Source organism: Notamacropus eugenii, chromosome 4 (genome assembly GCF_028372415.1).
Source record: "Notamacropus eugenii isolate mMacEug1 chromosome 4, mMacEug1.pri_v2, whole genome shotgun sequence".
NCBI lineage: Eukaryota > Metazoa > Chordata > Mammalia > Diprotodontia > Macropodidae > Notamacropus > Notamacropus eugenii.
The window spans coordinates 29,838,908-29,865,406 of NC_092875.1; the positions used below are offsets into that span (position 1 = coordinate 29,838,908).

The following is a 26,499-nucleotide window of genomic DNA, read 5'->3' on the forward strand; positions in this document are numbered from 1 at the left end:
AGAGGAAATGGATGAGGAGCTTGAGAAACATGAGTCTAGCACAGAGGCAGGGTACAGTAATGATGTAAGACTTCAATTATCTGTACATCTGCTGGAGCTTTCTCTCAGCCAAAAAGAGCAGCTAATCATTTTTGTATTTGCATTATCGAGAATTTCATCTATCAAAATGTGAAAGAGCCAACAGGGAGAAATTCTATTCTGGACTTAATTCTCACGAACACAAAGGAACTGGCTATTGGGGTGGAAATGATGGGTAGCTTGAGATGAAGGTACCATCTCTGAATTTGAAATAGAAGGAAGGAAAGCTGGACATATTATAACATGCAACCAGGAGTTGGGCGGAGTAGATTTTCAAAAGGTTCAGAGGAAAGATTAGTGGGATTCTATGGGGGAAAGAAGCGACCATTTGATATTATAGAGGGGATTCTTGGTTATGTATGAATTGTCCTAGAACCTACTGAGATTCCTTCCAGTTCCCAGAATTTGTAATCATTTGAACAGAAATTTATATCCTTGGAACTTAAAAGTACTGTATTGTATAAAGAGGCCAATATGGATGCACAGGAAACTCACTGACCAAATTAAATTTTAAAAAGACATGTAAAATAGGTAGAATTAAGATCAGGTAAGAAGATGAAAATGAAAGTGTCAAATGGTCCTGTAAAAAGTAGTGTCAAGAATGAAGTGAGACTGGAAAGAAAAGATGGGGGAAAAAGTGTTTGTTTTTTTTAAACCCATTTGGTGAGTATTCAGTGTGAACAGGAAAAAAATAATTGATAACAGAAAGAAAACAGAGTTGCTTAATTGTATTTTACTTAGTTTTTTCCTTGTTAAAGGAATGATCTCTATCAAAAGAATGATCTTTGTATTGAAAGATCAGAATAAATATGGATAATAGGAAGTTGGTACCCATGAGAAGTAAGAAAAAAAGAAAGTCCTGAGTTGCCTTTGATGAGGTCACACCAGCTGGCCCTGATGGCCACTGGTATTACCAAGCCCCTGCCAGTGATATTTGAGAAGTCTTGGATATAAGCATGAGTTTCACAGGTTTGGAAAAGGGCAAATTTTCTGCAATGAAAAGATGGTGGTGGTGATAGGATGGAGAATGGGAGCTGCCGTTTATAGAACAGTGAGGTTGATTTTTATATTTGGTAAATCTCTAAAGTGTATTATTAAAGAGATGTCTGGGAATGGGCTGCCTTAGGAGGTCGTGGCTTTCTCCTCCCTTTCTGCCATCTGAAGATTTCAACTCATAGCTAGATGGCCTCCTGTTGGGGATGTTATGGAAGGGATTGTTGGTTCTATATGAGTTGGACTATATGTCCTCTGAGGTCCCTCCAACTCTTAGATCCTTTGATCATTTATGCTGAAATTTATCTCCTTGCAACTTCAAGGTATTATCATGATTTTATGAGATATGTGGATAGAGGGGGGAAAGACTCCAGGTCTCCAGTCTCTTTTTTCCTCAAGTGCAATTTTCTTTCTTTCTTGGGGATTAGCTATCTCTACCAAACATAGTCATAAAGAGATCTTTGAAGCCAATGAGTTTGGAATCACTCATAAAATTGAGAGGGTGTTGGCTGATTGTTTTAGAGAGAGAAAAAATGGAGGTCATTTTCTTAGTTTCCACTCTCTGGTAAATAGATAGAATTAAGAATTATTTATTCCACTCCTTTACTTCTCAGACTGAGGCCACGAAAACAGGCATATAATCTGAGAGATAAAGCAACTCTAACAAGTGAGGGAGAAATTAGAAGCTGAAAATCTTAGGTGTGATAAGTAAGAGATAATTATATCTATTTCTCTCTGTGTGTGTCTCTTTATGTTTCTCTGTTGCTCTGCATTCAATTCAAGTCGATCTATATGTATTAAGTGCCTACTCTGTGCTGGGTATGATTCTGGGGGTTGGTAAGATAGAACTTAAACAAAGACAGAAATTAAACTTTCTTTGCCCTCAAGGAGCTCATATTTTACCAGAGGAGAGTTTCTATGTGTAAATAAATAGCATACATACACACATACCTATATAGACATACATACATATATACACTCACATATACACATATATACATACACACAATATACATACATACATATATTCATTCACACATATATGTATGCATGTATGTATATAGATAGATTGGTAGAAGGTAGAAAGATAGTGAGGAGACTGGATAATACAGGCCTAGTTTCTAAGGAATACCCAATACGTTCGACCCATTGCCAATCCAAGGGCAGGTTTGGTGAGCCTGATTCTGGAACGGTGTGATGGATAGTCCTTTCCCTTCTCACAGCAAAGCGTTCATAGGTATTTTCTGACTATTTCAAGTCCACTTACTGAGTGGTTGTGAAAAACCTTTTTGATTGGCTGCTGAGCTATAACTGAATTTACATACAAAAGATTGGAACAAATGAATCCCTTTTCTCTTCCTTGGTAGCTCTCTATGGAGGAAGAAGAAGAAATACTGCAGGTCTCTGGATGGGGAAGATGTAGAGCATGACTGACCTATTGGTCATGTCAATATTATCAATTTTGCTCTTAGGGTGGCAGTTAGGCCTTGAGACTTCTGGGTTATTTTAACCATCTATATGATAATTCCTTTCACTTGCACCTGAGACATTCTAGAACAAAGACAGGCTCATAGAACTCATTCCTCTAGGAGCCCATTCCTGCAATTCTACTTAGCAATATAAACTTGACCTTCATAATTTTATTCTGTTTTATCAGGAAGGCACCATTGGATTTGTTGCCTTTTAAAATGATCTTTAGTCTATGGTCAACTTTCCCGCTTTTGGTCTCAGTACTCCCTTCTAAGATTTGTCTTCCATTTGCTCTCTGCAGTTTCTGACTTCTTCTCATACATTTACCTTTTGCCGCTGGAATTTGTTTTCTCCCCTCAGAGGTCTAAAGATAACACTGATGGGATTAGGGGCATCTTATGTTATCATTCTTAAGCCCTCCCTCATTTCATGTTTTCCCCCAATATTAATTATTTGACATTTCCCCAATACCAGTTAGCCAATCAATTAATCAAGTCACTTAGCTGCTGTCTGCCTCAGTTTATTCAGCCTTAAAATGGGCTGACTAATTAAAATGCACCCACCTCACAGGGTTGTTATGAAGGTCAAGTTTATATTGCTAAGTAGAATTGCGGGAAAGGGCTCCTAGAGGAATGACTTCTATGAGCCTGTCTTTGTTGCAGGTGAAAGTGAAAGGAATCATCCTATAGGTGGTTAACATAACCCAGAATTCTCAAGAGGAGACACCTTTGAAATGTTGTTCACTGGCCCAATTGCCTCCCTAAAAGCAGAAATGATAGTATTGACATGACCAATGCAGAAAGGGCATCTAGCTGGTGCAGTAGATAGATTGACAGGACTAGAATCTGGAAGATGAATCTTCCTGGGTTCAAATCTGGCCTCAGACATTTACTAGCTGTGTGACCTGGACAAGTCACTTCAACCTGTTTACCTTGATTTCCTCATCTATAAAATGAGCTGGAGAAGGAAATGATAAACCACTCTGGTATCTGTGCGAAGAAAATTTCATGGATGATCCATGGAGTCATGAAGGGTCAGATACTTCCTTTATGTGCGACCTTGGGCAATTTACTTAACCCAGTTTGCCTCAGTTTCTCATCAATAAATGAGATGGGGGGAAAAAAAGGCAAAATACTTCAGCATCTTTGCCAAGAAAACCCCAAATAGGGTCATGAAGAATTGGACATGACTGAAAGATTAAATAACAATAATTTTGGGTAATCCATTTAAGAAACTCTCATCCTCAGACTTCACTTTTGTTAAAATGTAAGGAGAGTGGATTTAGACTTGAAAGACTTTGGTACAGATTGTCTCTGTGGTCTACCATCCATATAATCTTGGCAAATTGTCTGATTTGGCCTCAGTTTCCCCATCTGTAAAATGAAAGGATTGGGCTTCTTGACCTCAATGATCCCTTCCAGCTATAAATTTTTGTCATTGTTGTTTGACTGAATCATGGATTTATCAGGGTTGGAAGGGGCCTCAGTGACTGTTTAGTCTGATTCCGACATGAAAAGAATCCCCACTATAACATACATAAGGGACCAACCAGCCTCTAGTCAGCTATGCCTTTATCCAAATCATTCCTACCAATGTTAACCAGCAAAGATCCCTGAGGGTAGCCACTGGAGACCTACCATACTGATAGTGAATCACTAGCTATCTTTTGAGTCTGGTCACCCAATCAGTTATGAAGCAACCCATCGAACTGTCCTTGAATCAACGTAAACTGGCCAATTATTATTTGATTTGCTGTAGAATGCTGCCCGGGATACGGTTACCCATTTTCTTTGTACATCTCTTTGTGTATGGTGGTCCTTTGATATACTCCATGATTCTGCCGGAGCAATCATTTGCTGTTTGAAAGCAGCTGACGTTTATAGGGCTATTTAAACTTTACAAAGCTCTTTACATAGACCATGTCTTTTGATCCTTAGCCTTCAAGGGTGGAATTGCAAGTAGAATGAATCCCCATTTTCTAGATAAGGAGATGGGGAATGACTCACCTCTGTGACATAAACAGCTGGACAGAGGCAGAATTCAAATCTAAGGTTCAGTTAACTCCAGGCTTGAATTGCTTTCCATAGGCAATAGGCATTTAAATGTTTACAGAGGCAGAGGATGATTGCTGAGGCAACACATACAAAGAAAAAGAAAAATCTTTCTGCCCTCAAGGAGTTTACAATTTACACCAAAAAGAAGCTGAAAGATGAAGGGAGGCTGGAAGGGGCTGGAAGATCTGTGTACTGGGCATGGTGCTGAAACTGGGGAAAGCAGTAGAGTCAGGAGAAGAATCAAGCTTGGCAGGTCTGGGCCCTTCCCCAAAATGAAGGACCAAGCATGAACTCACCAATGACAGAAGGAAGCCTCAGTTTCCTCATCTGTCAAATGAGAGGGTTGGACTAAGTTTCTAAGGTCTATTTAAGCACTGAATCTATAACCAAATCAAAATTACATGTCTGGAATATCAAAGAGCCAGGGTTCAAATCTAGACAAGTTCTTTTGGGCAGAAAGAGGAAGCTAGGTGGAATTTATAGAAGGCATATTTCAGTTTGATCAAAAAGGTTAGGGGAAAGGACTAAACATTTTTTCATAGTGTCAACAATGTGCCATGTCCTGTGCAAAGCACTTAAAAAATATTATGTCATTTGATTCCACAATTAGGATTGTTCCAAAGGACAATGGGACTGTCCTGGGAGTTGGTGAGTTCCCCTTACCTGGAGAACTCCAAGATGAGGGGAGATGACCAACACTGGCTGAAGGTATCTCTGAGGTGATTCTTGCTCAGCTATGGTTGTGTGATTTTGTTGAGTTACCTGACTCCAAGGGAAAGTTGCCCTTTTCATTTCATCATGTGGAGGAAAAGCTCTCAGATTAAGGACTCCCACCATCCATTCCCCTTCTATAAGCCCACCTGGAAACCTATCTCAATCAGGTGATTAAAAAAAAGTCTAGAAAGAGCTTTCCCCTTTATATTTGCATACAATCCACCATTTGCTTGTCTTGGGATCTTTCTAACCCTTCTCCAATTTAGGGGTAGGTGGGGCTGCATATGATGCATGGGGGATGTCTCTGTGAGTAAGATGACTTATACAGACTGGGGGGATGGAGACAATGAGGGAGGGGTAGATACATGAGTGTGTTTTGTTCATGCTTTTGTTACTGTCAATTGGGAGTGACTTTGGGAGCCTATTTAGGACATTTCCTTCAGGCATATCGATGTACATAATATCTCATTCTTTTTTATTTATTTATTTATTTTCTCTCTTTTTTTTTTCTCATTCTTAATGTAGCAACTTTTGGGGGCTTGCTCCCTAATTTAGGCTCTTAATCTCAGAGTGAATCTCCAGAGAGATGGCTGCTAATTCTCTCTCCTAGGGGTGAACCTGAGGGACTGGGGTCTGGAGTACTGGCATTCCTGAACCCGATAGGGGTGCTTTCTCATGTCTGTGCATGTTCCAAGGACTGAAACCAGGCATGAACATCTGGACAGATTTCAAGGACCACCCACTCCCTAGAAGCCAGTCCACCCTTATTATGTGAAAGCTCTAATTGATTGAGGTTCTGATGCCTCTTACAGCAGATCTGCTTACTCCTCAAGTTTTAGGAAACAAAAAAAAAGATGATGTAAAACAAAGAACTCACTTCACCTCTGAGGGCCTCAGTTTCCTCAGCTACAAAATGAGCTGGTTGAATTAGATGATCTTTAAAATTCCTGCCAGCTCTGACATTCCCTGTTCTAAGGTCCCTCCCAGCTCTTGTTCTGAGTCCCATTTCAGTTCCAAATCTTATGAAAAGAGCAAACAAATAGCTAATGATGTTGTTTTCTTGGAAATGCTGCCATTCAAGCTGCTCTTTTGAAGGACAAGCACGAAGCCTAATTGAAGAGATTGTGGCAGCTGCAGGGACAGCTCTTTTTGTGCAGATCTGGTTGAGTCACACACACACACACACACACACACACACAGAGTGCCTCAATCCCCCACATATTTTCTCAGTAGAGTAGAAAGCCCCTTGAAGACAGGGGTTGTTCCCTTGTTTGTTGGATGCCCTCAAGGCCAGGAAAGAGGATTTTAATATAAATGTTCATTGAATGAAATTGAACAACTCTAAGAAACATGGGGCTCACCACGTGCCAGGACCATGCCAAGTACATGTGCGATGAATGGAAAAATCTCTACTCCTAAGGAGTTTATAGTAGAACAAGGGCAACAAGAAGGATGTAGAGACTTTTGTGCAGAATAAATATGAAGAAAAGAAATATAGAATAAAGACAAGATAGTTAAGGAAGAAGACAGAAGCATTTGGGGTCTCCGGAAAGGCTTCATGTAGAGAGGTGGTGCTTAACTGTGTCTTGAAGAGAGAGATTTTAGGAAGGCAAGTTGAGCAGGGAAGGGAGCATATTCCAGGCATAGGGTACAGCCAATGCAAACACATGGAGTTGGGAGATAGAGGCTGTGAGTTTGAGATGTCTATGGGACATCGAATTTGAAATGGCCAATTGCATCTTCATATCTGTGGAGCTTGGTCTCTAACGATCATAGATCTACAATTAGAAGGGACCTTAAAAGCCATCTGATCCAACATCCTCACTTTAAAGATGAGGAAACTGAGGTACAGAGTGGTTAACTGGCTTGTCCAGAGTCATCCAGCTAGTAAATATTTCAAAATCAGGTCTTTCTGACTCTAGGTCGAACATTCTATGGATTGTTCCACTTGGATGCCTCCTAGCTGTGCCAGCTGATTGATTTTAAGGTGGTTTCTGCTGCTTTTCCTGGGTGCCAATATGATTTATTATGCTTGTTGGGATGGCTAGGGCCAGGAAAAATTAATGATGGAGCCTTCTGGAGACTACGAAATGCAACAGAGATTTTGCGGTAGTAGAGAGAGCACTGGGACCAAACTGAGGACAGTGGGAAGAATGCTGAAAGTTAAGAAGACCAAGGTTCAAGTCTACCTATCATGTACCACCTCAGTGACTTTGCATAAATTCCTTCCCATGACTATTCCTTAGTTTTCACGTCTGTAAAATGAAGGAGTTGGATTAGTTGCCCTCTGATGTCTTTTGCAGTCCTCAACCTATAAGATATGAGTATTTGGAGGACTTGAATGTGACTCCTTTTCCTTCTTTTGGCCTCAGTTTCCTCATCTCTGAGGACTCAGTTGGAAAGATTGGGGATGTTTAGTTTGGAAAAATGGAAATTTAGAGAGGGCATAATAGCCAGATCAAGTATATGAAGAGCTGTCATATGGAAGCAACAGCAGATTCATTTTGTCTGACCTCTGAAAGCAAAATGAAGAAAATCATTAATGACTAAAAGTAATAGCTGGAATTTATGTAGCACTTTGAGGTTTGGATTCTAACACTAGCTTTGGGAGGTGGATGCTCTTCCTATCCCCATCATACAGATGTGGAAACTGAAACAAAGGTTGATGACTTGCTCAGGGTCATAGAGGTGGTAAGTGGGTAGAAGTTACAAGCTGCAAATTGTCTGATCAACCACCAAGCATTTATTAAGCACCTAGTATATGCAAAACACCTGTGCTAAGTTCTAGAGTTACAAAGACAAAGATGAAATAGAACTTACCTTAAAGGACCTTACGTTCTATTGGAGGGAGACAGTACAAATGAGCATAAGTAACAATGTGCTAAATTTTGAAAAAATATTTCGAACAAAAAAACTTCAACAACCAAGACTATGCCAAGATAGGAGAAGATGCCTTATTGGGTGGCATAAATCAGAGCGCCCATGGTCACTTATCTGATGTAGCAAGAGTTGTCCTTCGACTACAGGATGACTTAGAAGGTGGTTTGAGTCCCTTTCGTTCTAAGTGACCCAGTGACTTCTGATGTCTAAGTTCTAACATCCAAGTGGGATCTCCTCCCCCTACCATCTCTGACCACTGGAGGGATTCCTCCTTTGATGGATGCTAGCGATTAGACTTGGTATAAAGTAGCCAATGGGCACAGGCAAATTTTTCATTCTCAAATGCCCTGTTTATAGCCCTGGTAAATCAACAGATTTCTTTCTTTTTTTTTGTCATGTTCATAGTAAGATTTCTACTCCACATGCCAGGTCAAGAGCAAAAATACCCCATCTGGCTTTGAGACCTCTTGGCCCCAGGTGCAAGGGGCAGAGACATCATTTGCTCTTGGACCTCAGTCAATAGAAGAGGCAGGAAATAAGAGGAAATTAATTTTTCCCCCTTGTCTCTCCCTTGCTCGCCCTCCCCGCCCCACCTCCCCCAGCTCCCATTTTCCACAAGAGCCTTTTAGAAGGTTGGTTACTCTCTGATTACCAAACAACAGAGGTTTGCAAAGGCCTCATCTTGACTAAACTGCTTCTGCCCTTGTCAGTGATGAGTAGTTGGTTGCCAAGGTAATCTTCCCATGCTGTGCTCCGGGGCTGCAATTATTGTGCCCTTCTCGGTACCGCTCCTCTTAGTTCTTTTTCTTAGAAGTTCATGACAAGGAGGGACAAAGGACACGTAATGGATTTTTGCCGCTCTGGTCTCCTGCTCCACTCACTAGTCCAGGAGACTGGGACATCATCAGGGCCATTTCAATTGGTTGGGTCCTCTTTAAGCTGGTGAGAGCGGCTGGCGTTATAATAGCGAGATAGGCAGGTAGAAGCGAGTGAGCTCCCACAGCCGAGGCCTCTTCATGGGATATAATGGAAATGTGGAGGACCAGGGTAGGAGGGGAGAGCACATGGCTTCTGGGGATGAGGAGGCTGGGGGCACTTAACCTTTCATTGATAATCGAAGGAAATGGCATTGTAACTGCCTTCTTTCAATGTCAGCAGATTCAGACTCAAGGCTCCATGTGGAAAAGAGGGGAGAAGAAAGGAGGGGAGAGGTAGGGGTTGAGGAAATGTTGGCCCTGCCAAAGGAAAATGGAACTTTATTTACTAGAGTAGAATCATTGAATTGTAGAGGCTCAAAGCTAGCAGGGACCTTAGAACAGAGAGGATCAGAGACAGAAGGAAACTTAGAATATAGAATGTCAGAGCTGGAAAGAAACTTAGCACATAGAATTGGTGAGGCTTAGGAGGGCTGGGACCCCAAAATAGCAGCACAGGTCCTGCCTCAAATGAATTCCACCCAAGCCTTCTTTCAGCCAAAGACAAGATTTATTAGAACACCAATGAGATGGGCGAGATTTTAAGAATCCGCCATATTGTGATACTTGTATTAACCAGCAGGCCGGACTGAATGAATCTGAGCACTTTAATGGAGGCAAGATAGGTATTTTTATACAGAAGACTGTGGGGACAGTGAGGGGTTCTAGATGGAATTAAGGGTGGGAAGTGATCAGGGACGATCTGGAGGTAACAGACAATGAAGGGCTGGGCCTGGTTAGAGGTAACAGAGAATTGGAGATTGGGCATAGGGCCACAATGAAAGGTCAGTTAATTAACTGGGAAAGGCCTGTTACCCTAGGAATAGGAAAGAGAGTTCAAGGAAAATTCAGGGTGGGGAGGGGGTTTCCCAGGGTCCATACCCCATCAGAATATCAGAGCCATGAGGAAATTTAGGACATAGAATACCAGAGCTGGGGAAGATCTTGAAATAGCTGATCACTTTCTCTTTCTAGGGTCAATTTCTTCAAATACAAAATGAAAGCTTTGGTTCATGTGATCTTCAAGGTCCCTACCAGCTCTAGCTGTCTCCAGCCCCTTGAGATCTCTGTGGATGCTCACCCTTGAGACATTCATCTGTTCCTGGATAGTCCTCAAACATCTACCAGGAAATCCAGGCTCCTGTGTTTGGAAGTCCCACAATCCCTTAGGGACCCAGGCTTGCCTCTGTACTGTTGAATATTTTCAGTTAGTTACTAAGATAAAGGCACAGATAGATCTTTTCATCATCCCCTCACTCCACCCTATCTTAAGTAATTGAAGATTATTTAGAGAATAAGATTACCTTCTATTTATTCTCTAATAAGTTTTGTTGGTAACTAGTTATTTATAAGAGGTCTCCCCCATCACAAATGTGAGCTTGAGGGCAAGGTCTGCTTGTGTGTTTTTCACTTTCTTTGTACCCCCAGCACTTAGCAAAATGCTTGGTACCCAGTAAGTGCTTAATAAATGTTTGTGCATGATAAGATGAAATACTTGAAGGTTACCTATTGGATGAATTGCAGAGGGAATTTTTTTCTGAGTATAGGTCAGACTCACTGGATGCTGACATCCCTTTGGACTCTGGACCAATGATTTTGATTTACCTCTTTTATTTTTTGAGCCTTTGCAAAATGTTCTTAGGAGCTGGTCTAGGAATAAAGCCCTTTGAGCCTCATCAGAATTCTCCTTCCGACGCTGGTTTTCTGCTCTCTGATTTACATCATAAATTACTCTTTCTCTAAATGGCAAGCGTAGGTAAGTTCCTGAAAGGTCACCCAGAATCTCAATCAATCCCAGCTGTTTTAATTACTTTAGTGCCATTCAGATTGGTGTGTGTGTGTGTGTGTGTGTGTGCGTGTGTGTGTATACATGCACTGCCTCTCTTCAAAGGTTCCAAAATAATTTTATACACAGGCTATTGAATTTTCTTAATGAAAGTTGACAATGTTGGCCTCTTGGTGTGTTGGGAATGTATATTAATAGATGTTCTACCAGAAATGAATGCGTTTACTGTAGGAATACTCTTTTCTAACCAGTGATTGGCAGCAGGAAAGGATGTAGGGATGAAGGCAATGTGCATGTCAGATTAGAGTGGGACAAACCATCTGGTTATTCAAATCAAGCTGGATTTATCTGATCGTAGCAACCTTTCTTGAAATTTCTGGTGCATCTTGGGTCTGCCTGCTTTGCAACTTGAGCAACAAATTTGTGGGTGAAGACACATGGACCAGTCAAGGTTCAGGCTGGGAAATCTTGTGTATGATGTCTGCTGTAGTGGGCTTCTACAGATAGGGAAAGTTGTATAATCCTGCTCTCTGAGGCAATGCCAATCAGTTGTTAGGTAGGGATCCTGCTGTAGTTGACAAATTATTGAACTAAGAGTCAAATGAAGCCCAGAGTAAATTCCACCTCTGTCATGGAGCAAAAGAGAGCCCTGGTTTCTGGGTTCAGATTTTGCTTCTAAAGCATGATCTTGGGGAAGTTACTTAATCCCCTCGTTTCCGTTTCTTCATCTGTAAAATGTGGGAGGCAGACTAACTGTCCCTTGGGATCAATTCCCTTTCTAGATCTATGATCCCGTGACCTTCTGCATGTGGTCGCTGTGTGATGATGGGAAGGTCAAGTTCTCTGAATATCAGCTTTTTTCTTTTGTAAAAAGGGGATCAGTTCTTTATTGATCAATCCATAATCAATGATTATGATCATTTTAGAAGAGCAGGGGGTTTGGCTATGCAGTTAAGATGCCAGATTTTCTGGATTTATGCTGGTGTCACTGGATCTCAGTGTTGGAAGGGAACTGGGAGATCATTTAGCACAGGGGTGGGGAGACAGCAGCCTTGAGGCCACATACGGCCCTCTAGGGCCTCAAGTGAGGCCTTAATGGAATTCTACCAAAGGGCTTCACTTGAGGACCCAGAGCGCTATATGTGGCCTCAAGGCTGAAGATTCCCTACCCCCTGATCTAGCCTGATTGTCTGATTGATCTCTGAGCAGGAATCTGTCTGAAAATACTGTCTGAAAATCTTAAAGCCTTTACCTGAAGGCCTGCATTGGAGAGGAACCCTGCACTTCACAAGGAAGCCCATTACATGTTTGGATGGCTCCAATTGTTAGTACGTGTTTCATTGAGCCTAAATCCGTCTGTAACATCCACTCACTCCTCCTAGATTTGCTTCCTTTGGTCAAGCAGAAAAAGATGTATCACTCTTCTAATCTTGACTTTGTGTGTGTGTAGGGGGGAGAGAGGGAGGAAAGAGAGGGAGATGGGGGGGGGAGAGAGAGAAAGAGTGAGAACGAGAGAGAGAGAGGGACAGGGAAGGGGGGACAGGGAGAGAGAGAGAGAGAATAAGTATTTATTAAGTACCAAGTTTATATATATATGTATATATATATATATATATATATATATACACTAATAATATTGTTACTATACCCATTTTATAGTTGAGAAAACTGAGGCACGCAGAAGCTAAATGACTTGTCCAGGTTCACCCAGCTAGTAATTGTCTGAGGTCAGATTTGAACTCAGGTCTATCCAAGGTACCATCTTGCTTCCTCTATAATTCTTCAGATCCATGTCTGCCAATAGATGCCTTATTGCAGACTTAGCATGCACCACCTCTCTGCCAAGAGGCAGGAAACATGCTTCAGTGTGAAGAAATGAGCATTTTCAAGAATCGGTGGTCCTTCCTAAGCATAAAACTACAATATTATATGAGGGTTTTAAAAAAACTGTATTGGGCAGTGGTAGCAAAGGTGCTTATTCCTATCAATTCTGGCTGTGGCCCAGAACAGAGAAGGCATTTGGCCTGGCAGAACCTTTGAGGACCTCCCCAGAGACCTCCCAATGGATTCAGAACCTTTGAGCTTGGAAAGCTGGGAATATGACATCTTTTCATCTTGCCTCTAGATAGCACATGGCCTACTTCCTGGGCCCAGGAGATCTGTTCTCATTCCAACCCAATTCTGAGAAGGCCTCTGGAGCTCTCTTATAGTGTTAAAACTGGCATTCTGCACAGAAAGAAAAAAATAAGGCTTGTGCCCTCCAGGCAACTCCTGGATCTCTGGGAGGCCCTGAAATCTAAAAACAATATTTGAGGAAGGAGTGAAAAAAAGAGAGTGAAAGAGAAGGGGAAGAAAACCAAACACTTATTAGTTACAAAGTGGGCCCTTTCTATTACTACTACAGCAAACAATGACACTTGAGTCATAAATCACAAATAGCCTGTGGAGATAACTGAGATTCAGAGACAGGAATAAGAGAGCTTTGGGCCCACCAAACATCCATGGAAATCTCCCATTCTCTCTCCCTCCCTCCACGCATACATGTATTCACTCGCACACGAAGGCAAACACACACTTGCCTCCAAGGACAAGAGCAGGTAGAGACAAGCAGGGTTTGGCTTTGGGCCAACCACACTGGCCTACTCCATACCTGGCATCCCCTCTCCTGACTTGGCGCCTTTGAACAAACCATCCTCCAAAACTAGAAAACTTTTTCTCCTCACTTCCACCTGGGAGAATCCCTAGGAACTTTGAAGCTCAATTCACTCTCCTACACACTGGCCTTTTTGTGATTTCACTCAGTTCCTAGTGACCTCCTCCATCCCACTGGAAGTTACTTGGATTTCTCGTGTGTGTGTGTGTGTGTGTGTGTGTGTGTGTGCACATTATCTATATCTATCTATATGCATACACATATATATGTGTATACATATTATATCTATACATATCTATATGCACATACACACCTATCTATATACACACATATCTATATGTATATACATATAGATATGTGTGTGTGTTTGTATAAATTTTTTTACAAATATGTTTCCCTAAAATTGAATGGAAGCTTCTTGAGGGGAGGGATTTGCTTCTTTTTTTGTTTTCCTAGTGCCTAGCACATGGTAGGTACTTAATACGATCATAAATAGAGAGATGGGTGGCTAGGTGGCACAGTGGATAGAATGCCAGACCTCAAGTCAGGAAGACTCGTCTTTCTGAGTTAAAATCTAACCTCAGCATTTACTAGCTATGTGACCCCTGGACAAATCACTTAACCTTGTTTGCCTCAGTTTCCTCATCTGTAAAATGAACTGGAGAAGAAAATGGCAAACAAGTCTAGTATCTTTGCAATAAACCCCAAATAGAGTCATGAAGAGTTGGACATGACTGAACAAAACAAGAAGATTTAGAGATAGAAGGGAATTCAGAGGCCACCTAGTTTAACCTCCTTACTTTACAGAAGAGAAAGCTTTGGTTTAAGGATGTCAAAGTAACGTGATCAATGGCATGCAAGTGGTAATTGTCAGGCAAGATTTGAACCCAGGTCCAAAAATCATTCTAAAAATCTATTTTAAAGCAATTTTAATAGTTTATTTCCCCAAAGTTATTATCCAGCTAGAGCTCTTGAACTGCCTCTTTGAATAGTGGTTTTCAATCTGGTAGGATTTAATAGATCTCAAGCTAGGAGAGACCCCAGAAGCTATCTGGTCCAACCTCATAACTTTATAGATGGGGAAACTGAGGCACAGGGAGTCTAAGTGACCACAGGTAGTAAGCATCAAAGGGGTAGATAGAAAACTCATGTTTTCCTCCTCCACAGTCTGTGCTATTTCATTATATCTCATCCTCCAAATAATTTTAAATCAATCAATCTTCAAGCAAGTAAGACCTGTTTCCCATGTACCTGGCTCCATAGTAGGCACTGGGGAGAGAAAGACAAAAAAAATTAACAATCTCAGCTCTCAAGAAACTAATATTATTTTGGGGGAGACAACATGTACATCAATGTTGTACAGAAAATGTCTGTGTTGTATAACCTTTATCAAATTGCTGTCTTCTCGATGAGGGGGTGAGGAAGGAGGAAGGGAGAGAATTTGAAGCTCAGAATTTTAAGAATGAATATTAAAATTTATTTTTACATGTAATTGGGGGAAAATAAGATACTATATAAATAATAAAAAATGTGTGTATGTGTGTGTGTGTGCGCGCATGTGTGCGTGTATGTATTTCCTCTTGTGATACAAATTGCAACCCTTCTGTGTTCCATGAGTTAGTCTTCAGATAATTTATACCTGGTAACAAGTCTTCTGATGATGACTTCTCTTGTGACTTAGGTATTCACCAAATCCTAGCCAGGCAGGACCTCATATATTGGCTCATCCGCCATGTTGTTTTTGTTGGTTACAGGAATTCCCTCTATGGATTCACCAACAAGTGGCCACCATCTTTCCCTGAAGGTCTCCAGGGATGAGGAAGTCATTGCTTCCTGAAGTAATCGATTCCCCTCTTGGGTGGCTCCAATTGCCAAGAAGGATTTCTTTATATGGAACCACCATCTGTCCCTCTACCTTTTCCTTCCATCGCTTCCAGATCTGCCCTCTGGGGCCAAGCAGAAACAAGTCTAATCCTTCTTCCATGTGACAGTTCTTTAGATGCTTGAAGGCAATTATCTCATCTCCCTGCAACCCTCTCTTCTCCAGGCTAAACACCTGCTGCTACTTCAACTGATCTTCATGGAACATGAACTAAGGACCCTTCACCATCCTGGTCTTCCTAAATGTGGTCTTCAAGGTGTCCTTCCCAAAATGTGATGCCCGTGACAGAACATAAAATTTCTGATGTGGTCTGCCCATAGGAGCTTGAGAATGTTACCTTTTCTGTTTCCCATTTTACACTTCTGAGTCATGTTTAGCTAGGTTCTGTGCAGATAGAATATAAGACCTGAGTATAAAGGGTTTCAGATGCTTACTAGCTTATGTGACCCTGTGAAAGTCACTTAAACTATGTGTGCTTCAGTTTCCTGATCTGTAAAATGGGGATTATAATAACATATCTCTCAGCGTTGTTGTGAAGATCATATGAGTTAGCACATATAAAGTGTTTTGCAAACTTGTTTGTCCTTCATTCACAAAGAGGACCATGATATCAGGAAGATGAAGTCATGATTTTCAAGTGAATTGGATTTAAGTGAGGAGGGCGATGCAAAGTCACCAGCCTCACTTTCTCCCCTGGAGCCATCTGGGTCCAGTTGTCAGATATAGATCAGGACAACTGAAGATGGTTCCCACTTTGTGAACTTAAAAACTCTAGAAAAAATGCTAGTTAAAAAATAAAAAACAAATTAATAAAAAATAAGTAAATTAATTAAAAAATAAATTGTACAGGGCAGAACTCTGTCAAATCTCCTCAAACTAAAACATTAGGGTTTTGGTAACTGAGGTAACTGCTGTAAAAGTAAAATGTAAAAGTAAATTCAAAACAAAGAAAATTCAATGATTTTATTCATTTTTAATAAATCTCCTAATAGGCAAAAACACACAAAAAAATGTTAGTTGGCATCAGCAGTAGCAGCAGATCTTTTTCACCCAAATTCTCATCTGGTTAGAGGTGATAGACATGAAATACAGTTCTAGGTCCTTCCTCAAGGCCTTTTCACCTTTGGAAAATCTACTAGAACTTGGACTGATTCCCTGGCAATATCTTCAAGACCAGAAGCTCACACCAACCTCTTCCACGATATTTCACAATGAATTCAAAATGGATATAAGACCTGAATATTGGATGAGAAGCAGTTCATATACCTTTCACAGCTATGGGCAGGAGATGAATTCTTGTGGCCTAGAGGTCATTATAAAAGATGGAAGAGAAAACTGGAGTTATATGAAATGTTTGTTTGCATGAACAAAGCTAACACATTTAGAATAAGAAGTGAAGTGGTCAACCAGAGGAAAAAAGCATTTGTATCCAACATCTCTACTAAAGATTTGGCTTTCAAGATATATAGACAACCAAATTAGATATGTAAGATGAAAAGCCGTTCCCTAGTAAATATGGGGACAAGAGATGTGAGTAAATAGTTGTCAAAAGAATTGCAAACCATTATTCACCACATTAGAGCAGCGAGGTGGGACAATGGATGGAGTGCTGAGCCTGGAGTCAGGAAGACCTGAATTCAAACCCAACTTCAGATACTTACTAGCTGTGTCACTCTGGGCAAGTCACTTTACCCTGTTTACCTCAGTTTCCTCATGTGTAAAATGAACTGGAGAAGGAAATGGCAAACCACTCTAATACATCTATTAAGAAAACCCCAAATGGGGTCATAGAGAGTTGAACGCAACTGAAAAATGACTGAACAACATTAACTACATGAAAGAATGCTCCAAATCACACACCTCCAGCATCTAATTTCAATTCTTTCCCACTGCACTCTGTTACCTCCTTCCAGAATATAAGGAACTCTGTATATATTTATTCTCTCTATATTTATCTATGTACATGTTGTTACTTCCAATAGAGATGCATAGCATGCCACACCATAGTAGGTGCTACAAAAATACTTATTGATTCATGGTTATTTGGGAAGGCAGTGCAGCATCATGGAAAGAGCCATGGAAAGAGGCAGAGGATCTGAGTCCAAATCTCACCTCTGATACTTACCTCCCTGGACCTACACTTACTCAAATATAAAATGAGTAGGCTAGAGGCAACTAGGTAGCCCAGTGGAGAGAGAGATGGTCTGGAGTCAGGGAAACTTGAATTCAATTCTGGCTTCAGACCCTTACTAGCTGTGTGACCCTGTGCGAGTCACTTACCCACTGTCTGCCTCAGTTTTCTCAACTTTGAAAGGGAGGGAAGAAGCATTTATATAAAACCTACTATGTGTCAGGCACCATGGTAAGTGCTTTACAAATATTCTCTCCTTTGATCCTTACAACAACCCAATGAGGTAAGTGTTATTGTTACCCATATTTTAGAGTTGAACAATCCAGATAGTGCCCCTAGCTGAGTGGTTTGGTTGGCCAAGGAGCCATTGACCTCCCTCCTATTATGCAGAGTATACCCACAGATACCAACACTGAGGTAAAACATGGGGATTCTTAGAGCAGAGGTGGGGGTGATGGCGGTGGCCCTCTCTCCTTTTATACCCTAAGCAGAAATGGAGTAGAGAGCATGCTCAGCATTGAAATAAAAAAGAAAAAAAACACACCTAAATTTGATACTAAAAAAAAATGGAGATTAAAAAACAAATGAAGATAATAACACCTAGGATCATTAGGCTAAAATGAGATATTAGTTAAATGCTTAGTAAAAAGTGCCTAGCACATAGTAGATGCTACATAAATGCTAATTATTCTTGCTGCTGTTTTAAAAATGAGGGAATTGGTCCCTTCCAGACTGGATCCATGATCCTTCATTCATTTTAATTCAAGTTTAAATGTTTAACTCTCAGTTTCTTCATCTGTAAAAAGAGGGAGTTGAACCTGATGGCCTCTAAGCTCTCTTTCAGTCCTGCATCCATGATCCTTCATTCATTTTCACTTTCTAGATCTCAGTTTTCCCATTTGTAAAAAGAAGGAATCAGACCAGATGGCCTCTAAGGTCCCTTCCAGCCCTGGATCCATGATCTTTTCTCCATTTTAACTCTCTGGGCCTCAGTTTCCTCATCTGTAAAAAGAGGGAGTTGGACCAGATGGTCACTGAAGTTCTTTCCAGCTCTGGATCCATGATCCTTCATTCCTTTTGACTCTCTGGATCTCAGTTTCCTCATCTATAAAAAGAGATTGCCTCTGAGATCCCTTCCAACTTAAAGTTTGTGATTCTGTAATTAGGATTCTTTGTTTCTTGGGAAGGCTTATCCAGTTTAACTAATTGAAGAAAGAGATGTTCTTTGGCCTCTGGAAAACATCTCACAGAGGTAAGCCAAATGGGTGGGAGCTTGAGTGAGGCAAAGACCTTATAGCTATGGAGTTATTTAATTCTGTCCTCATTAAGTCTATTTGTTCTGGGTGGCCACATTCATCATGTTGCTGTCTGTCTTCTGAGATATGTTCTGTCATCTTCTGATGCCTGCAAAATTCTTTCTCCACAACAGGCTGCATTCTGGGAAGTTAATTTTTTTTTTTTGCAATATCTCAGACAGCCAGAGGAAGGTGATTGGAAGGGAATAGAAGCAGGGCTGCTGTGTTGGTGGATTTCTTGGAAGGGAAGAAATTGCTGAGTTCTTGAAATTTGCATTGGACTGAAAATAGAAAAGGAATGTCCAGCTGCTCCTGGGTCACTCTGACCCAACCTGGGACCACACACACACACACACACACACACACACACACTCAAGCACACATACCAACAGAAATAGTCCATGGAATTTCACTAAAATATCCCCTGCAGTTCAATATTCTCCCTCCTTGGTTGCTCTGACTTGTACTCCTAGGTATGGAATTAAAAGATCTGGGAGTTTTAGTAGACACCAAATTCAATCTGGATCAGCTATAGGTTGTGGAACCTGACGTCGTGCTAACTGGGTCTTTAGCTTCTTGAAGAAGGCAATCGCTCCATGAATAAAAAGGTGAGAACCAGTCCTCTGCCCTGGACAGATAACATCCAGGGTCTTCAATTCTGGTTGCTACAGTTTAGGAAGGTCATTGACCTTCCTAAATAGTAACTCGAATAGTAACTCAAACCAACCAGGTTGGTGTGCGTCACTGAGCCCATATCATATAAGATGCAGCTTGAAGGAAACAGAAATGTTTAGCCTGGAGAAGTGAGGTCTCAGAGGAGTGGGAGGGACATCAGAGCTGGAACATGGACCAGAGATTCACTTTGGACTATTTTCTTGCAGAGGGCAGTGCCTGAAATAATGTATGACAATTCCCTAAAAGTCAACTTAGACCTGATGCTGGGAAAAATGTCATACCATAGGAGCTATTCCAAAGTGATATGGACCTCAAGAGGTGAGGGGCTCCCCTTGCTAGATGTTGCATCAGAATTCGTTGCATAGCAGGAAAATGCCATTTTAATGATTCCCTGGTCTGGCTGGTCACTGAGGTTCCTTTCCACATCCAGATTCTATGGTTCTGTGTTTCTGCAAGGTATCCTTGGGATTGGGGGTCAGGGAGAATGGGTTCACAACCTCTGTCCTGTATAATCTTGGTTGGACCAGCACAGTAGATACAGTGGACGGACTCACCTTCCTGAGTTCAAATCTGGCCTCAGACACCCTAACTGGCTGTGTGACCCTGGGTGGGTCATTTGACCTTGTTTGCCTCAGTTTCCTCATCTATAAAATGAGCTAGAGAAGAAAATGGCAAACCACTCCAGTACCTCTGTCAAGAAAACCTTAAATGGGGTCATGAAGAATTGGACATGACTGAAAAATAACTGAAAAAAATGTTGGTCAGGTCACTCAACTATCTCCATGCCTGTCTCCTCATTTGTCAAAGACAGAAAATACTGCCTAGACTGTGTCCCTTGGCATTAGTTGGAGAACAACTTTCTCCATTGGCATCAGGTAAATAACATGAGGACCCTCAGGATCACAGATTTAGAGGGGGGAATATCTGAGAGAAGAGATGGTTGAAACCCTTTGTTGGGGGCTGCTCTGATGCTAGCACCTTGCTAGTTCAGATTTAGAGTTGAAATGAGGCACACCTGTAGGTCATAAAACAGTTAACAGAAGGGGGATTACTTAACCCTGACAAAGCAAGCATGTGCAACAAAGACAAAATAGCATTTAGTTTAGTAGATGTGCCCTCTACTCTCCTTACCCCAATATGGAAACATATCTGTTCAGCAGGGAAGGGTGTGGTGACTCAAGTGATCTTCAGATATCCATCAAGTTGGAAAAGCACAGATGCCATGTGGGTGGAACCATTCATGTCCTTAGATGACCAGGCGGTCACGTCAATACAGGCAGAGCTTGAGCCTTGCTCCATACCCAGGATGGATTAAATCTCAGCTTTGTCAGTTCTCGGAGATAAAGTTTAATCCATATTGGGGTGAGGAGGAAGAACCCTGGTAGAGATAGATTCCAGTATACCCCTTATTTCACAGATGAGAAAACTGAGCCCCAAAGAGCTTAAGTGACTTGCCAAAGGCCACTTAACTAGTAAGTGGCAGAGCCTGGATTTGAACCTTTGACTTTGGTCTCCAAACAGCATTATTTCCATTCTCATAGGCTTTATGCTTATTCTTTAGGCTTATTAGGCCTTTTCAAAATGAGCTGAGATCTTTAGAGGTTATTTATGAACCAAAAGTCATGCTAATGGTATTCACAGTATCCATCCAAACATAACAAGTTTCATTTGTCCAGTTGTCTTAGTGGCCAGTCTCCCTGAACATCCAGATGGATGCCTGCCAAGTTGATCCAAATATGGTGATATCATACTAATTGTATAATAATAACAACTGGCATTTATTTAATATTTTAAAATCATCAGGGTGATTTAAAATTGCATCTATTTTTTTCACTATAACCTAGGATGTAGTTTTTTACCTGGAGACTGAGACAGGCAGAGATTAAATTACTTGCCCAGGGTCACACAGCTAGTATGTGTCCTGAGATACTATGGGAGTTCCTGGAGTAGGAAAGAGTTTTTGGAGGAGAATCCATCCAGTATAAAAATTCCTGGACCAAATTTTCTAGAGAGAATAGAAGTTTCTAGGCTAGATCAAGGAGGAAGCAAAGGTAAGAAGCAGAGAGAGACAGAACCACAAGACAGGGGAACATACACTTCACTTGTACTGAAATAGTAGAGGGGACACTGTCTTTGATGTCAGAGGATCTGGGTTCACACCCTGGCTCAGGGGCGGACAACCTGCCATCTTTAGGCCACATGTGGCCCTCTAGGATTTGGTCAAAGGACTGCTCTAGAGGGCCACATGTGTCCTAGAGACCTCAGGTCTCTGGGGGAAGGGGGAGAAGAATTGAGTTCTAGAACTGGAGTCAGGAAGACTGGAATTCAAATCTTGCATAATACACTTACTTTGCTGTGTGACCCTTGATAAGTCCCAGCCTCTCACAGCCTCAGTTTCCTCATCTGTAAATTAAGAAAAATAATAGTATCAACTTCATAAGGTTATGGTGAGGATCAAATGAAATCACATTTGTAAAGCACTTTGCAAGTCTCAAAGTGCTTAGATACGTATTCACCATCATCATCTTCACCATCATCATCATCATAGAACAATAATCCTGGGGGCAGTTAGCTGACACAGGACAGAGTGCTGGACCTGGAATCAGGAAGACTACTTTTCCTGAGTTAAAATCTGGCCTCAGACACTTCCTAGTTGTGTGATCCTGGGCAAGTCACTTCACCCTATTTGCCTCAGTTTCCACATCTGTAAAATGAGCTGGAGAAGGAAATGGCAAAACCCCTCCAGCATCTCTGCCAAGAAAAGCCCAAATTGGGTCACAAAGAGTCAGATACAAGTGAAATGACTGAACAGCAAAACGTAATCCTACTGAACCCAGACACGGGTCAGATTCTGACATTTCCAGTGGAAACCTTGGCTAGATCACAAGCCAAAGAGAACAGTGTGTGTACTGCTCGTACTGATGTCACCAAGACTGAATCCCATTGCTGGAGGTCTAGGCCATCATCGTTATCCTTTCCAACTCACTGTCCAAAGAATTCTCTCAATGATTTCCTTAATCCTTTCCTTTTTCAGATGATATTGGGTTTATTTGCCTGTTTGCATGTTCGAACTCTTCAGAGAATCTCAGTTCCTTGAGAGCAAGGACTGCTTTTTTGTTTTCTGTCTTTGTGTCCCTGAGAAGAGCACTGTGCCTTAAGCATGCTAGACATTTAAGAAAACAACACAATGCAAACGCAGCACTCCGATGATGTGGTTTCCAATCTGGGCTTTGTAGCTTTCTACCTGTATACCTTTGGGCAAGTTACTTAATCTTTTTACGTCTCAGTTCTCTCTCTCTCTCTCTCTCTCTCTCTCTCTCTCTCTCTCTCTCTCTCTCTCTGTCTGTCTCTCCACACACACACACACACATATATGTGTATATATACAAATACATACATATATGCGTACATGTACATGTATGTATGTGTGTTTGTGTGTGTATATATATATATATATATACATATATATATATATGTATATATATATATATATATATATATATATATATATATATATATATATATATATATATATATATATATATATACACACACACACACATAAATGAAGTTAGACTTAATGGCTTCTGAGGTCTTTTCCAGCTCTGCTCCTTGAATACTCAGTGAATACCCAACTGTGTTGCTTGGATCACATATCCCACCTCAGACAAACACATCTTCACATGGAGACCTATGTGCCGTTTCTCCATTATATACACCAGTTTTTGTTTTGTTCATTCATGCCAGGGTCCTGGTCCTACCCTGAGGGCCCCAGGCACCATCCACTGAATGGGAAATATCCTTGGTCAGTTTTCTATGGGAAGAACAGAGACCAGCCTTGACTCTCTCCCCACCCCCTCCCATCCTCTTATTTTCCCTCCTTCCCCACACCCAGCTCCAGCGACTCCAACGTGTCTCAGCATAGTACAAATGGTCCATCGTTCTGACAGGCTGGTAGTTCATCACTCAGATGAAAGACTCTCATCATCCCCCTTAGGACTCCCTTCTACCCCTGTTCATCAGGGGGCTATGACAGGTGAGATTTTGCAGGTTTCTGAAGGCAGGTGAATTGCAGAGTTAAATATGACCAGAGGGCAAAGACTGGGGCTAGGGGGCAGGGGGGACCCATTGAGGGGCTAAAGCTAGGATGCCTGTTGAGACTTTCTTCAAGTATTCAATTTCTGGATCATAGGTCCACGAAACTTGGGTCCTCAATATTTCCAAGTAATGTATGGCAGCCATGCTTGGCTTTGGAAGATGAGGAAGGGGACAAATGCCTATAAAGATTGCAAATGGCCGATTTTTTCCTCAGAGATAAACATCCTGGGTAAGACTTGTCCACCAAGGGAGGGATGCTTAGGACTTTTCAAGTCCCTTGCCCAGGCCCTGTGCTTACATTCCTGAATGGTGCATTCTCTTCTTGAGGTTGCTGCAAATTGGGGGATGGCTTAAGACTAAGTGTGTCCAGGGGCAATCAGACTGCTGGGGTGGATAGGGAGGACCCGAGGAAGGCTCCATCTGTGGATTTCAAAGTGCTTTCTAAAAACTAATTATATGATGGATTAGATGAGAAGGGATGGGAGACTGCTCCTTTTTGCCTGATGAATGTCTATTCATGGCATTAAACTGAGTTTTAAAATCCAATAGAAAAGCCCCCCTTCTCCATGAAATCTTAATGGATCTCCTCCAGATCATAACTTCTCCTTTCCCACATACAAAGGACCATGGGATTATATATGCATAGCTGGAAGGGACCTTACAGGGCATCCAGTTCAAACCCATCATTTTGCAATGAGAAATTGAAAATGAAGTGATTTTCCAGTAGAGACACAGGTGGTGACAAACGCCAGAGATGTTGGGTGAATGAATGAATTTAATCACTTACCATAAATAAATGAATGATGAAAAAGCATTTATTAAGTGATTACTGTGTACTAAGTCCTGGGGACACAAATATTAAATCAAGGGTCACACATTATAATTGGGGAAAGAAGTCCCTACGAAGGAGGGGTGGCCAGTAGCATTATTGGAGTTTAGGAAGATACAAAGAAGGCACTCTGACTAGTGCAATGACCAAGTGGGATTGCCGAGAGCCCACTAAGGAATATGTTGTGTGTGTTCATCCTTCGTTGCCAAAGAAGACCATGCCATCAGAGAAATGATGACATGACTTGCACTTGACTTTTGAGTGAGGGAGGGCTGTGCAGGTCACCAGCCTCACTTCTCCTCCAGAGCCATCTGAATCCAGTGACCAGATATTCATCAGGATGACTGGAGATGACCCAGGATGAGGCAATTGGGGTTAAGTGACTTGCCCAAGGTCACACAGCTAGTGAGTGTCAGGTGTCTGAGGTGAGATTTGAAGTCAGGTCCTCCTGATTCCTGCACTGGTGCTCTATCCACTGCACAACCTACTGATACAGGGTCATGGTCTTAGGGGACAGAATGAGACAGATTTTTTAGACTGGCTTTTGCAAAATTTTTATTAGCTTGTCTGTCCCAATTCATTACAAGATTGTCTCTTTCTTTTTCTTTCTTTTATAGTATTTTTCAATGACATATAAAGACAATTTTAAATATTCATCCTTACAAAATCTTGAGTTCCAAATTTTTCTCACTCCCTCATCTCTTTTCTTCCTAAAATAGTAAGCAATTTGATATGGGTTATAGATGTGAAATTATATAAAACATATTTCTGCATTAATCATCTTGTAAAAGAAGAAATAGACATGAGGAAAAGAAATAGACAAAAGGAAAAAAGACATGAAAAAATAAAAAAAGTGAAAATAATACGCTTCAATCTGCATCCAAAGCCCATCAGTTCTTTCTCTGGTTATGGATAACATTTGCCATCATGAGTCCTTTGTTATCATCTTGGATCACTGTTTTGCTGAGAGGAGTTAATCTTTTTTTTTTTCCAATGTGGAGATCATAAGAAAGAAAATATATTTTTGTTAATTGAAAAAAATTTAGTTTGATTTTTAAAAAGTCCCAAGGATGGTGAGTGGAGCTGTAGACATGTCCCAGTGGCAGTACTGATCTGACCATGGTTCCATAACTGAAAGGAAGAAAGGAAATAAGCCTTTATTAAGTACCTACTATGTGCCGGGCATTAGGCTGAGTGCTTCATAAATATGATGTCATGGTTCCCACAACAGCTCTGGAAAGTGCGGGCTATTATTAGCATCTCCAATTTATAGATGAGGGAACTGAGGCAAACAGAGGTTAAATGATTTGATCAGGGTCACCCAGCTAGTAGGTGTTTGAGGCTAGATTTGAACTCCTAACTTTCTGACACCAAGACTGGTACTCTGTCCACTGTGCCACCTGAATGGGAAAAGGAGGTGTAGTAGTGGGGGAATGAGGCTTAGGGTTTATGTATATGAGAGCAAGGCAGCTCATGAGGAGAGTCCATTGAGGGAAGACTGATGTTGGCCTGACTTGTAATAGTGGGTCAGAACTCAAAGCATTCATCATTCTCTAAGGCAGAAGTCCCAGAGATGAACTGGTCTTTGCTCCTTCATTAATTTGACTGTTGGGGCAACTAGATGGTGCAGTGGATAGAGCACCAGTGCAGGAGTCAGGAGGACCTGAGTTCAAACCTCACCTCAGACACTTGACACTCCTTAGCTGTGAGACCTTGGGCAAGTCACTTAACCCCAATTGCCTCATTCTGGGCCATCTCCAGTCATCCTGATGAATGTCTAGTCACTGGATTCAGATGGCTGTAGAGGAGAAGTGAGGCTGGTGACCTGCACAGCCCTCCCTCACTCAAAACAAAGTCAAGTGCAAGTCATGTCATCATTTCTCCGATGGCATGGTCTTCTTCGGCAATGAAGGACGAACACAAAAGGAGATGACTGAGGAAGAATTATAATAATGATAATAGAAAGCATGTACAGGCTATTTCAAGG

General features: G+C 41.4%; 1 long non-coding RNA gene across 1 annotated transcript in view; it reads left to right on the plus strand.

The window, feature by feature from the left end:
- LOC140499222 (uncharacterized) overlaps positions 1-17,506 on the plus strand; it is a 32,011-nt gene extending 14,505 nt beyond the window's left edge. The window contains exon 2 of the long non-coding RNA XR_011965311.1: positions 15,357-17,506. This is a non-coding gene — a long non-coding RNA (uncharacterized lncRNA). The remainder of the gene's footprint in view (positions 1-15,356) is intronic.
- The last annotated feature ends 8,993 nt before the right edge of the window (positions 17,507-26,499 follow it).